Source organism: Cherax quadricarinatus, chromosome 5, assembly GCF_038502225.1.
Source record: "Cherax quadricarinatus isolate ZL_2023a chromosome 5, ASM3850222v1, whole genome shotgun sequence".
NCBI classification, from domain to species: domain Eukaryota; kingdom Metazoa; phylum Arthropoda; class Malacostraca; order Decapoda; family Parastacidae; genus Cherax; species Cherax quadricarinatus.
The window spans coordinates 31,319,122-31,334,675 of NC_091296.1; positions in this window are offsets into that span (position 1 = coordinate 31,319,122).

Sequence of the window (15,554 nt, forward strand, 5' to 3'; positions counted from 1 at the left end):
GTGAAGGTGGAGAGTGAAGGTGAGGATTGAAGGTGGAGAGTGAAGGTGAGTTGTGAAGGTGGAGAGTGAAGGTGAGGAGTGAAGGTGGAGAGTGAAGATGAGTAGTGAAGGTTGAGAGTGAAGGTGAGTAGTGAAGGTGGAGAGTGAAGGTGGAGAGTGAATGTGAGGAGTGAAGGTGAGGAGTGTAGAGCAGACTTGATCATTTTATGTGCAAAATATTGGAAACTTGGTATAATGAGCTTCAAGGTATCAACACAGGTGTGTGTCGTCCCTGCCACAGAGTTAACATTCTTACTGGAGTGTAGGGGCCATTATACCTCTTTTAATCTCGAAATGTTATATAGTATTACTTTACATTATTACACGAATGTAATAACATCTAGATGTATTTTGGTCACTGCGAGATCCGAGAAAGATATCCCCGTATTTATTAACCCCAGCCCAATGTGCCTCAAAACATGCGATTATAATAGTGTACGATATAAGTTGATAACGCTGTTAAATTTTAAGATTTCAAGAAATGAATTAAATGTGTGTGTGTGTGTGTGTGTGTGTGGGGTCAATAATAATCCACATGGAGACACAAACACAGAAGATTAATCGGTCTGTATATTTCAGTCCCCTTTCAGAGATCTTCCTCGCGGATACATTTGTGAGAGAACAAGAGTATATAGGGAAGGTTACGTGGAGGGGGGCGGTCAACTAGCGGGTGGGTGAGGTCCTGTAGTGAAGCAGTTTGGGTAAAAAGTTTATATGTGATTCCTGATCTGGTGCTGGCGTTCTGTTAGACTGGGCGCTGGAATGTACTTCTTGAAGGCGAATTTTGAAATGACGTCTCGTTTCCATTGTCCCTGTGAAATGCTGAAATTGGGAGTGATAGCTATATGAACAGATTCTATGATTTTGCGCTTGTAGCTGCAATGTGATTTATGTTTGATGGTGGCAGCTTCCCAATGAATATTGTGATTGTTGGTGATGACATGATGAAAATAGGTGAATTATCCAGTGCATAATGTTTTGCCTTCTGCATATTGTTTGTCCTGTCTGCCCTATGTATGCTTGGTTGCAGTCTTTACATGGTATCTGGTAAACTCCTGGTGTGTCTTGCGGTGCTTAATGTTTGTGTTTCTTGCTGTAATAGAAGGTGATTATGTTGGTCAAATGTTGAGACGATTGAATGTGTCTTGGTGGTAGGGCACCATGAGTTGAGATTTGCTGGATGGGGGTTGACTTTTTGTAAACTGAGGTTTGTAATAGCCGATATTTGCTTTCAATTCTCCTTGTTTTATAAACCAGTCAGGGTATTCTAATTTGAAGAATTGTGTTCTAAGTATGTCCTTTTCTTAGTTCAACTTTAAAGGACTCAGCCTCTAAGTTAAGATCTCAACCTCTCAGTTAATATCACAACCTCTCAGTTAAGATTCCAACCTCTCGGTTAAGATATTTGCATCTCAGTTAAGACCTCAGCATCTCAGTTAAGATCTTAGTATCTCAGTTATGATCTCAGCATCTCATTTAAGCTCTCAGCATCTCAGTTAAGAGCTCAGCATCTCATTTAAATAAATTTCACACATCAACTGAGTCAGAAACAAAAGGGTGCTGTTTCTCTTCAGCATGTTTCGCCTCATATATTTTTCAGCTCACGGGGAAGCGCTAAATCCTTAGGGACAGTATAGTGACTGGGAGGTAATCAGCACTGATGTAAGGGAATGGAGGGTAGCTCCAATTCCTTGGATCAAAAATCCTTCACTAGCATCAAGACACTTCCCCCCCCCTCCCGGGGGTCGATGAGACATTTACATGAGAACTATAGTAATAATGTGATGAGGTGGGAGCTACCTGGAGGATATCTGGGGCTACCTGGAGGCTACCTGAGGCTACCTGGAGGCTATATGGGGGCTACCTGGAAGCTGGAGTGTTCCAGGGACAACGTTCCTGTGGGTCGGTCTATGACCAGACCGCTGTAGTAATGATGTGATGGGAAATTATAGAAATAATTATGGTAATAGTAGTGTAAATAATGTGGAGGGGAACTAGTGTAAATAATGCGGAGGGGAACTAGTGTAAATAATGTGGAGGGGAACTAGTGTAAATAATGTGGAGGGGAACTAGTGTAAATAATGTGGAGGGGAACTAGTGTAAATAATGTGGAGGGGAACTAGTGTAAATAATGTGGAGGGGGAACTAGTGTAAATAATGTGGAGGGGAACTAGTGTAAATAATGTGGAGGGGGAACTAGTGTAAATAATATGGAGGGGAACTAGTGTAAATAATGTGGAGGGGAACTAGTGTAAATAATGTGGAGGGGAACTAGTGTAAATAATGTGGAGGGGGAACTAGTGTAAATAATATGGAGGGGAACTAGTGTAAATAATGTGGAGGGGAACTAGTGTAAATAATGTGGAGGGGAACTAGTGTAAATAATGTGGAGGGGAACTAGTGTAAATAATGTGGAGGGGGAACTATTGTAAATAATGTGGAGGGGAACTAGTGTAAATAATGTGGAGGGGGAACTAGTGTAAATAATGTGGAGGGGAACTAGTGTAAATAATGTGGAGGGGAACTAGAGTAAATAATGTGGAGGGGAACTAGTGTAAATAATGTGGAGGGGAACTAGTGTAAATAATGTGGAGGGGGAATTAGTGTAAATAATGTGGAGGGGAACTAGCGTAAATAATGTGGAGGGGAACTAGTGTAAATAATGTGGAGGGGAACTAGTGTAAATAATGTGGAGGGGAACTAGTGTAAATAATGTGGAGGGGGAACTAGTGTAAATAATATGGAGGGGAACTAGTGTAAATAATGTGGAGGGGAACTAGTGTAAATAATGTGGAGGGGAACTAGTGTAAATAATGTGGAGGGGAACTAGTGTAAATAATGTGGAGGGGAACTAGTGTAAATAATGTGGAGAGGAACTAGTGTAAATAATGTGGAGGGGAACTAGTGTAAATAATGTGGAGGGGAACTAGTGTAAATAATATGGAGGGGAACTAGTGTAAATAATGTGGAGGGGAACTAGTGTAAATAATATGGAGGGGAACTAGTGTAAATAATGTGGAGGGGGAACTAGTGTAAATAATGTGGAGGGGAAGTAGTGTAAATAATGTGGAGGGGAACTAGAGTAAATAATGTGGAGGGGAACTAGTGTAAATAATGTGGAGGGGAACTAGTGTAAATGATGTGGAGGGGAACTAGTGTTAATAATGTGGAGGGAAACTACAGTAAATAATGTAGAGGGGAACTAGTGTAAATAATGTGGAGGGGAACTAGTGTAAATAATGTGGAGGGGAACTAGTGTAAATAATGTGGAGGGGAACTAGAGTAAATAATGTGGAGGGGAACTAGTGTAAATAATGTGGAGGGGAACTAGTGTAAATAATGTGGAGGGGAATTAGTGTAAATAATGTGGCGGGGAACTAATGTAAATAATGTGGAGGGGAACTAGTGTAAATAATGTGGAGGGGAACTAGTGTAAATAATGTGGAGGGGAACTAGTGTAAATAATATGGAGGGGAACTAGTGTAAATAATGTGGAGGGGAACTAGTGTAAATAATATGGAGGGGAACTAGTGTAAATAATGTGGACGGGGAACTAGTGTAAATAATGTGGAGGGGAACTAGTGTAAATAATGTGGAGGGGAACTAGAGTAAATAATGTGGAGGGGAACTAGTGTAAATAATGTGGAGGGGAACTAGTGTAAATGATGTGGAGGGGAACTAGTGTAAATAATGTGGAGGGGAACTAGTGTAAATAATGTGGAGGGGAACTAGTGTAAATAATGTGGAGGGGAACTAGAGTAAATAATGTGGAGGGGAACTAGTGTAAATAATGTGGAGGGGAACTAGTGTAAATAATGTGGAGGGGAACTAGTGTAAATAATGTGGCGGGGAACTAATGTAAATAATGTGGAGGGGAACTAGTGTAAATAATGTGGAGGGGAACTAGTGTAAATAATGTGGAGGGGAACTAGTGTAAATAATATGGAGGGGAACTAGTGTAAATAATGTGGAGGGGAACTAGTGTAAATAATATGGAGGGGAACTAGTGTAAATAATGTGGACGGGGAACTAGTGTAAATAATGTGGAGGGGAACTAGTGTAAATAATGTGGAGGGGAACTAGAGTAAATAATGTGGAGGGGAACTAGTGTAAATAATGTGGAGGGGAACTAGTGTAAATAATGTGGAGGGGAACTAGTGTAAATAATGTGGAGGGAAACTAGAGTAAATAATGTGGAGGGGAACTAGTGTAAATAATGTGGAGGGGAACTAGTGTAAATAATATGGAGGGGAACTAGTGTAAATAATGTGGAGGGGGAACTAGTGTAAATAATGTGGAGGGGAACTAGTGTAAATAATGTGGAGGGGAACTAGTGTAAATAATGTGGAGGGGAACTAGTGTAAATAATATGGAGGGGAACTAGTGTAAATAATGTGGAGGGGAACTAGTGTAAATAATATGGAGGGGAACTAGTGTAAATAATGTGGAGGGGGCACTAGTGTAAATAATATGGAGGGGAACTAGTGTAAATAATGTGGAGGGGAACTAGAGTAAATAATGTGGAGGGGAACTAGTGTAAATAATGTGGAGGGGAACTAGTGTAAATGATGTGGAGGGGAACTAGTGTTAATAATGTGGAGGGAAACTACAGTAAATAATGTAGAGGGGAACTAGTGTAAATAATGTGGAGGGGAACTAGTGTAAATAATGTGGAGGGGAACTAGTGTAAATAATGTGGAGGGGAACTAGAGTAAATAATGTGGAGGGGAACTAGTGTAAATAATGTGGAGGGGAACTAGTGTAAATAATGTGGAGGGGAACTAGTGTAAATAATGTGGCGGGGAATTAATGTAAATATTGTGGAGGGGAACTAGTGTAAATAATGTGGAGGGGAACTAGTGTAAATAATGTGGAGGGGAACTAGTGTAAATAATGTGGAGGGGAACTAGTGTAAATAATGTGGAGGGGAACTAGTGTAAATAATATGGAGGGGAACTAGTGTAAATAATGTGGAGGGGGAACTAGTGTAAATAATGTGGAGGGGAACTAGTGTAAATAATGTGGAGGGGAACTAGAGTAAATAATGTGGAGGGGAACTAGTGTAAATAATGTGGAGGGGAACTAGTGTAAATAATGTGGAGGGGAACTAGTGTAAATAATGTGGAGGGGAACTAGTGTAAATAATGTGGAGGGGAACTAGTGTAAATAATGTGGAGGGAAACTAGAGTAAATAATGTGGAGGGGAACTAGTGTAAATAATGTGGAGGGGAACTAGTGTAAATAATATGGAGGGGAACTAGTGTAAATAATGTGGAGGGGGAACTAGTGTAAATAATGTGGAGGGGAACTAGTGTAAATAATGTGGAGGGGAACTAGTGTAAATAATGTGGAGGGGAACTAGTGTAAATAATGTGGAGGGGAACTAGTGTAAATAATGTGGAGGGGAACTAGTGTAAATAATGTGGAGGGGAACTAGTGTAAATAATGTGGAGGGGAACTAGTGTAAATAATGTGGAGGGGGAACTAGTGTAAATAATGTGGAGGGGAACTAGAGTAAATAATGTGGAGGGGAACTAGAGTAAATAATGTGGAGGGGAACTAGTGTAAATAATGTGGAGGGGAACTAGTGTAAATAATATGGAGGGGAACTAGTGTAAATAATGTGGAGGGGAACTAGTGTAAATAATATGGAGGGGAACTAGTGTAAATAATGTGGAGGGGAACTAGTGTAAATAATGTGGAGGGGAACTAGTGTAAATAATATGGAGGGGAACTAGTGTAAATAATGTGGAGGGGAACTAGTGTAAATAATATGGAGGGGAACTAGCGTAAATAATGTGGAGGGGAACAAGTGTAAATAATGTGGAGGGGAACTAGTGTAAATAATATGGAGGGGAACTAGTGTAAATAATGTGGAGGGGAACTAGTGTAAATAATATGGAGGGGAACTAGTGTAAATAATGTGGAGGGGAACTAGTGTAAATAATGTGGAGGGGAACTAGTGTAAATAATATGGAGGGGAACTAGTGTAAATAATGTGGAGGGGAACTAGAGTAAATAATGTGGAGGGTAACTAGCGTAAATAATGTGGAGGGGAACTAGTGTAAATAATGTGGAGGGGAACTAGTGTAAATAATATGGAGGGGAACTAGTGTAAATAATGTGGAGGGGAACTTGTGTAAATAATATGGAGGGGAACTAGTGTAAATAATGTGGAGGGGAATAGCGTAAATAATGTGGAGGGGAACTAGTGTAAATAATGTGTAGGGGAACTAGCGTAAATAATGTGGAGGGGAACTAGTGTAAATAATATGGAGGGTAACTAGTGTAAATAATGTGGAAGGGAACTAGCGTAAATAATGTGGGGGGGGGGGAACTAGTGTAAATAATGTGGAGGGGAACTAGTGTAAATAATGTGGAGGGGAACTAGTGTAAATAATATGGAGGGGAACTAGTGTAAATAATGTGGAGGGGAACTAGTGTAAATAATATGGAGGGGAACTAGTGTAAATAATGTGGAGGGGAACTAGTGTAAATAATGTGGAGGGGAACTAGTGTAAATAATGTGGAGGGGAACTAGTGTAAATAATATGGAGGGGAACTAGTGTAAATAATGTGGAGGCGAACTAGTGTAAATAATGTGGAGGGGAACTAGTGTAAATAATGTGGAGGGGAACTAGTGTAAATAATATGGAGGGGAACTAGTGTAAATAATATGGAGGGTAACTAGTGTAAATAATATGGAGGGGAACTAGTGTAAATAATGTGGAGGGGAACTAGTGTAAATAATATGGAGGGGAACTAGTGTAAATAATGTGGAGGGGAACTAGTGTAAATAATGTGGAGGAGAAATAGTGTAAATAATGTGGAGGGGAACTAGTGTAAATAATGTGGAGGGGAGCTAGTGTAAATAATGTGGAGGGGAGCTAGTGTAAATAATGTGGAGGGGAGCTACTGTAAATAATGTGAAGCTACAGTAAATAAGATGATCTTTAAAGAATAAAAGTCACAATACCGTGACTGGAACAATACACAAATAACTCGCACACTGGAGAAAGAAACGCAAATGTCGACGTTTCGGTCCGTCTTGAACCTATCACAAGTCATATAACGTGTCATACCGTGAATGTTCATGTGGTACTCATTCACCTGTGCTACGAGGCAGGCTTCAGGTAACACTGGTCAACAACCAAAATGCTTCCGAGACCAGAGTAGCAATTTCTAACTAATTTTAGGTCACTAATAATGAATATCTTGGTTCAAATTGTTTGTTAGTTCTACTTTTCAATATAGACCTACGTGTCACAACAGGTTCCACCAGGCTTGTGGCAGTGTGTTTCTTACTACACTCACAGTCTCACTGACCTTCATTATTGTTCCACAAGTCATAGAAGGTGGTTGTTTCTTACCACACTCACAGTCTCACTGACCTTCATTATTGTTCCACAAGTCATAGAAAGTGATTGTTTCTTACCACACTCACAGTCTCACTGACCTTCATTATTGTTCCATCAGTCATAGAAGGTGATTGTTTCTTACCACACTCACAGTCTCACTGACCTTCATTATTGTTCCATCAGTCATAGAAGGTGATTGTTTCTTACCACACTCACAGTCTCACTGACCTTCATTATTGTTCCATCAGTCATAGAAGGTGATTGTTTCTTACCACACTCACAGTCTGACTGACCTTCATTATTGTTCCATCAATCACAGAAGGTGGTTGTGCTGTGCAAGTTTATATTTTGAGGTGAAAGGTCAGTGATTTTCTTAGCCAAATACTTTTTAAACTTATAATTAATATTCACTGAGGAAGCTATTGATATGCATGTGAAGTATATTACATTAATTTTATTTTCCTACTGAATGATATAAATACTTCTGTTTAGCTGGCATGCTCTGTATTATAATGATAAATTAATGAACATATTTTCTGTTTATCTTCTAATTGTTTGTTGTTTTCTTCTCTCAGATGCCTCGTACTTGTGGGAATAGTGCAGACAACTTCTGCTGCATTTGTGGTGAGGTGACCTTTACACACAGAAGCGCCGTATAACTCGTATGGTTAGAAAGGCATATCACCTATATTTTGGATGCAAGATTGGCGACCAGGATAACAACTGGGCTCCACACATATGCTGCAACAGTTGTGCTACTAACCTTCCCCAATGGTTGAACAGGAAGAGGAAAGGAATACCTTTTGCTGTGCCAGTGACATGGAGGGAGCCAACAGACCATACCAACAATTGGTTCCTCCAATACAAAAGGGCTTGTCAAAGAAAAATAAGGGGTCCATTCAATATCCAAACAGGTATTCGCCCAGTTCCACATGGAAAAGGTCTACCTGTTCCTGATGCACCAACTTCTGTATCCTTCGAGTCAGATGAAGAAAGTGGTGAGGAGGAAGAAGAAAAGAATGACAATGATGGATTACAGAGTGACCGAAACTTTGATGAAGCACACTCCTCTAGGCCACATCTCATAACAAAAGCAGAACTCCATGACCTTGTCAGGGATCTGCAGCTACCCAGAAATAAGGCAGAGTTGCTAGGCTCTCGTCTTCAACGGTGGAATCTCCTAGCAGCTGATGTGAAGATTTCAAAATTTCGTGACTGTTAGCAGCGGTTGAACGATTTATTTGACATGGAAGGTGATTTAGTGGCCTGCAACAATATTAATAGTCTGATGGACGCACTTGGCATCGACTACGAACTCAGTCACTGGAGGTTGTTCATACATTCATCAAAAACGAGTCTGAAAGTTGTCTTGCTGCATAACGGCAATAGTAAACCATCAGTTTCTGTGGGTTATGCACCACATATGAAAGAAACTTATGAGAATATAAAGCATATGTTGCAATGTATGAAATATGATGAACATCAATGGCAACTCGGTTGTGACTTAAAGGTTGTTGCCCTTGTGATGGGTTTGAAGGGCGGATACACCAAGTACTGCTGCTTTCTATGTGAATGGGACAGCCGTGCAAGAGGTTCCCACTACATCAGGAGAGACTGACCACCTCGTCAATCACTGGAGCCTGGGATGAAAAATGTTCAACATCCACCTCTCATTGAACCAAACAAAATTTTGCTACCACCATTACAAATAAAACTGGGGCTCATGAAAAACTTTGTAAAATTAAATATTACGTCTCGTATCTTTAAATCTAATATAGTCAATAAGCGTTTTTCAAGGTGATATTTGGATTCAGGTCACGAAAATACATAAGAATAAACTAATCTCATTTAAGAAGCATACAACTTTTCAAAAACTGTTGACAAGTGATGTACTGGACACACTCCATGCAAAAATACACTTTCCTGGATGTCGTCTTAGACAGTGAGAAGCATGATTAGTCACTGTCTTCTAGGATGAATCCACCATCTTAGTAAGTAGGGTGGCTAACTAGCTCCTAGTGAGTGGGGTGGTTTAATGGCCGCTATTAAGTGGGGTGGCTAACTAGCTGCTAGTAAGTGGGGTGGCTAACTAGCTGCTACTAAGTGAGGTAGCTAACTAGCTGCTAGTGAGTGCAGTGGTTTACTGTCTGCTAGTAAGTGGGGTGGCTAACTAGCTGCTAGTAAGTAGGGTGGCTAACTAGCTGCTACTAAGTGAGGTAGCTAACTAGCTGCTAGTGAGTGGGGTGGTTTACTGGCTGCTAGTAAGCGGGGTGGCTAAATAGCTGTTAGTAAGTAGGGTGGCTAACTAGCTGCTAGTGAGTGGGGTGGTTCACTGTCTACTAGTAAGTTGTGATGTAGTTCAACTGGGCTTGTGAGGTCTCTTGGGAGACCTAATTTAACCAATTATATGGTCATACCTGCTTTGGCAAATGTCGGGTAGCCACGCCCACGTCTGAGGTCTTTTGTTCTTGACGGCTTCAGACCTAGGCGTCAGGTCGTACACGTGATTGTGGGGTGTGCTTGGACCACCATGTAAGCCCAAGGAACAGCTGAGCAGAGGAGATTCGAGCGGAGCTGCTGCTGGGGTGCAGAGCTCCTGAGCAGAGACTTCGAGCGGAGCTGCTGCTGGGGTGCAGGGCTCGGGAGAAGGCTGCTGAAGTCTCTGGAGGAGACTGTTGGAGGCGTTGGGCAGAGTACGGCTTGGCGCAGTACTCGTGCTGTGTAGGTCTTGGGACCTGTGGCTTAGTTCCTGTGATGAACTGCCCTCGGAACTATACTGTAAGTTACATTCATTCTCGTCAAGTTGATTGTGTTCCCTGTCTCACTGCTTATACATACCATCCCATTTATCTAAACCACAATAATGTTCTCCTGTTCCCAAATATATTATTGTACAAAAACTTAATAATAAACTGTGTTTGAGTAGAATAGTAATATTCACTGTCCCCGTTATTTTCTCCATTTATTTATGTTTAGTTAAAGTAGTGAGAGGGTGAGTAGTGTGGAGTGGTGGGTAGAGTAATGAGAGGTGAAGTTGTAGTCACCAGTGACCTCACACTACCTACCAACCTCCGCACTCATCCCTCCTACTGCCTCGCCTGTCCCCTACCTACTAACTCCCTCCTCTTACCCCCATATTCCCCTAATCATCACCGCCCTACATGACATGGTGTCTAAGCGGTGGTGGTTCTTATTATTTTTATAGTAGGAACCAGTCCCATGTGCCTTATTTTTGACTGCTCGGTTATACTTATGTTATGCTACCATTTTTTTTCTTGTGTGTGTAAAGCTAAAGTAAATATCTGTATGATATTATAATCCTAGTGACCTTAACTGACCTTTTTTTTAGACGGTGGGTCTGAATAATTGTTTGGTTGTAATATTATATTTGGTGGAGTTGGTTGTTGGTTTGAGATAAATGGTGGAGAACATCAGTGTTTGGGTGAGACTTTTGGGGGAAGCAATTACTGGCCGAAATTGAATATTTACAGAGGAATGAGAAGTCACCCAGCCCGCCTTGGAAGACTCACCCACAACTGTCACCCATTGAAGAGTTGCCTATGATTGCTGTCCACCTGATGTGCCCAGTCACCCAGCTGATGTGCCCCAGTAGATGTATTGCTGCCCTGGTCTGTCATCCAGTGTAGTGGGTGTCTGCGTCACCCAGCCTTTGTGACCATCACCCACGGACCGCAAGTTACCCGCAGTTACCAGGGATGGGTGACCGCACTTGCTTTTGATAACCTGAAGTGACCTCACCTCACCTCGAGCAGCTGATCATAGCCTGCTACTGCTGATGTCGGCTGCTGTGATGCTGTCTGCGATGCTGTAGCCGTGCTGTGATGCTGTCTGCTATGCTGTGGCCGTGCTGTGATGCTGTCTGCTATGCTGTGGCCGTGCTGTGATGCGGTCTGCTATGCTGGGACCGTGCCAGGATGCTGAGATGTTGGGACCGTGCTGTGATGCAGTAGCCGTGCTGTGATGCTGCGATGCTGCCTAGCTCAGGAGGAGATGGCGGTGATGCTGCAGTGGTGCGCGAGGGATTCTGGCTGGTGTGCCAGGACAGGGGAATCTACTATGAAGAGTTGCCATCCTCGGAGATGTGGAAGGACGTGAGCCGCGGAGATGGACTCCAGCTGCTGGGACCAGCCTGTTTTCAAGGGCGGTATGGAGGTGTATCCTGCCTTGCTGGTCGACCTGTACGACCGGTATGCTGGGATGGCCTGCCAGCCATGAGAGACAATTGAGTGTGAGATGTCCCCAGCCTACTTTGACTTGCCAGAAGTGTTAGTGTTACCTGTGTGAAATAAGGTGACCTTGAATACGGTCCAGTGATTATGGCTGCCTTGTTTTATGAGGCCAGTGAATCCTAGTAGTGGCATAGGATAATGGAGGGTCCTAGCTGCGATGCCTGCCCTGTCTCGATTTTCGGATGTAGTGTGCATGTGAAGTGTGCCGAAAATGCGACCTTGGTGGTCGTGAAGTGGTCTAGTTGCAGTTACTTGAAAGAATGCCACCCGTTGGAGCAGTTTTCCACGCCAAAGAAGCCTAGAGAGGTTTGGCCCAATGGATAACGTGCGAGGGTGACTAGCATTGGCTAGTGCATTTCTAGTAGAAGTAGGGAAGGCACTGGAGCCCGATATTTAGGTTTAAGGAGAAATGACGGGTAAGGAGGCTTTGCACCAGAGTGCAACTATTATGCTGGTTAACTGCGAGGTGTACTGATTATACTGCCTTGTGGTAGTTGAGGAGGTTGAGGGAAATATATGTAATTGAATAATTTTGTATTATGTATAATTTTGTCTTTGTATTGTAATAGATTTAAGGGATTTAGGATTAAAATAGTCTAATAACTAGGACAAATTGTCCTAGTTCTCAGATATTTTAAATTGGGGGAGAAAGGGGGATGTGATGTAGTTCAACTGGGCTTGTGAGGTCTCTTGGGAGACCTATTTTAACCAATTATATGGTCACACCTGCCTTGGCAAATGTCGGGTAGACACGCCCACGTCTGAGGTCTTTTGTTCTTGACGGCGTCAGACCTAGGCGTCAGGTCGTACACGTGGTTGTGGGGTGTGCTTGGACCACCATATAAGCCCAAGAAAGAGCTGAGCAGAGGAGATTCGTGCAGAGCTCTGGCCTGGGTGCAGAGCTCTGAGCAGAGAGACTTCGAGAGTAGCTGCTGCTGGGGTGCAGGGCTCGGGAGAAGGCTGCTGAAGTCTCTGGAGGAGACTGTTGGAGGCACTGGGCAGAGTACTGGCTTGGCGCAGTACTCATGCTGTGTAGGTCTTGGGACCTGTGGCTTAGTTCCTGTGGTGAACTGTCCTCCGAACCATATTGTAAGTTATATTCTGTTTCGTCTAGTTGATTGTGTTCCCTGTCTCACTGCTTATATGTACCATCCCATTTATCTAAACACAATAATGTGCTCCTGTTCCCAAATATATTGTTGTGCAAAGACTTAATAATAATAAACTGGCCCCGTTATATACTCATTTCTCCATTTATTTATGTTTAGTTAAAGTAGTGAGAGGGTGAGTAGTGTGGTGGGTAGAGTAATGAGAGGTGAAGATGTAGTCACCAGTGACCTCACATTACCTACCTCTGCTAATCATCTCTCCCACTGCCTCGCCTGTCACCTTCCTACCACCTCGCCTGCCTGTCCCCTGCCTACTGACTCCCTCAGTTTACTCACATATTCCCCAATTACCCTTTACATTTCGATACCCCCCCTACATGACAAAGTGGGGTGGCTAAATAGCTGCTAGTGAATGGGGTGATTCACTGGCTGCTAGTAAGTGGGGTGAAACACTAGCTGCTAGTAAGTGGAGTGGCTAAGTAGCTGCGAGTGGGTGGTTCACTGGCTGCTAGTAAGTGGGGCAGCTAAACAGTTGCTAGTGAGTGAGGTGGTTCAATGGTTGCTACTAAGTTTGGTGGATAACTAGCTGCTAGTAAGTAGGGTGGCTAATTTACTGCTAGTAAGTGGGTTGGCTAACTAGCTGCTAGTGAGTGGGGTGGTTCACTGGCTGCTAGTAAGTGGGGTGGCTAACTAGCTACTAGTAAGTGGGATGGCTAACTAGCTGCTAGTAAGTGGGGTGACTAACTAGCTGCTAGTGAGTGGAGTGGCTAACTAGCTGCTAGTAAGTGGGGTGGCTAACTAGCTGCTAGTAAGTGGGTGGTTAATTAGCTGCTAGTAAGTGGGGTGGCTAACTAGCTGCTAGGAAGTAAGGTGACTAACTAGCTGCTAGTAAGTGGGGTGGCTAACTAGCTGCAAGTGAGTGAGGTGGCTAACTAGCTGCTAGTAAGTGGGGTGGCTAATTAGATGTTGGTAAGTGGGGTGGCTAACTAGCTGCTAGAAAATGGGGAGGCTAACTAGCTGCTGGTAAGTGGGGTGGCTAACTAGCTGCAAGTAAGTGGGGTGGCTAACTAGCTGCTAGTGAGTGGGGTGGTTGACTAGCTGCTAGTGAGTGTGATGGCTAACTAGTTGCTAGTACGTGGGGTGGCTAACTAGCTGCTAGTCAGTGGGGTGGCTAACTAGCTGCTAGAAATTGGGGTGGCTAACTAGCTGCTAGTGAGTGGGGTGGCTAACTAGCTGCTAGTGAGTGGGATGGCTAACTAGCTGCTAGTAAGTGAGGTGGCTAACTAGCTGCTAGTAAGTGGGGTGATTAACTAGCTGTTAGTAAGTGCGGTGGCTAATTAGCTGCTAGTGAGTGGGGTGGCTAACTAGCTGCTAGTGAGTGGGGTGGCTAACTAGCTGCTAGTGAGTGGGGTGGCTAACTAGCTGCTAGTGAGTGGGGTGGCTAACTAGCTGCTAGTGAGTGGGGTGGCTAACTAGCTGCTAGTGAGTGGGGTGGATAACTAGCTGCTAGTGAGTGGGGTGACTAACTAGCTGCTAGTAAGTGGGGTGGCTAACTAGCTGCTAGTAAGTGGGGTGGCTAACTAGCTGCTAATAAGTGGGGTGGCTAATTAGCTGCTAGTAAGTGGGGTGGCTAACTTCTAGTGAGTGAGGTAGCCTACTAGCTGCTAGTAAGAGGGGTGGCTAACTAGCTGCTAGTGAGTGGGGTGGTTCACTGGCTGCTAGCAAGTGGGGTGGCTAACTAGCTACTAGTAACTGGGATGGCTAACTAGCTGCTAGTAAGTGGGGTGACTAACTAGCTGCTAGTGAGTGGAGTGGCTAACTAGCTGCTAGTAAGTGGGGTGGCTAACTAGCTGCTAGTAAGTGGGTGGTTAATTAGCTGCTAGTAAGTGGGGTGGCTAACTAGCTGCTAGGAAGTGAGGTGACTAACTAGCTGCTAGTAAGTGGGGTGGCTAACTAGCTGCTAGTGAGTGAGGTGGCTAACTAGCTGCTAGTAAGTGGGGTGGCTAATTAGATGTTAGTAAGTGGGGTGGCTAACTAGCTGCTAGAAAATGGGGTGGCTAACTAGCTGCTGGTAAGTGGGGTGGCTAACTAGCTGCAAGTAAGTGGGGTGGCTAACTAGCTGCTAGTGAGTGGGGTGGCTGACTAGCTGCTAGTAAGTGGGTGGTTAATTAGCTGCTAGTAAGTGGGGTGGCTAACTAGCTGCTAGGAAGTGAGGTGACTAACTAGCTGCTAGTAAGTGGGGTGGCTAACTAGCTGCTAGTGAGTGAGGTGGCTAACTAGCTGCTAGTAAGTGGGGTGGCTAATTAGATGTTAGTAAGTGGGGTGGCTAACTAGCTGCTAGAAAATGGGGTGGCTAACTAGCTGCTGGTAAGTGGGGTGGCTTAACTAGCTGCAAGTAAGTGGGGTGGCTAACTAGCTGCTAGTGAGTGGGGTGGCTGACTAGCTGCTAGTGAGTGGGATGGCTAACTAGTTGCTAGTAAGTGGGGTGGCTAACTAGCTGCTAGTCAGTGGGGTGGCTAACTAGCTCCTAGAAATTGGGGTGGCTAACTAGCTGCTAGTGAGTGGGGTGGCTAACTAGCTGCTAGTAAGTGGGGTGGCTAACTAACTGTAGTGAGTGGGGTGGCTAACTAGCTGCTAATAAGTGGTGTGTCTAATTAGCTGCTAGTAAGTGGGGTGGCTAACTAGCTGCTAGTGAGTGGGTAGCTTACTAGCTGCTAGTAAGAGGGGTGGCTAACTAGCTGCTAGTAAGTGGAGTGGCTAACTAGTTGCTAGTGAGTGGGGTGGATAACTAGCTGCTA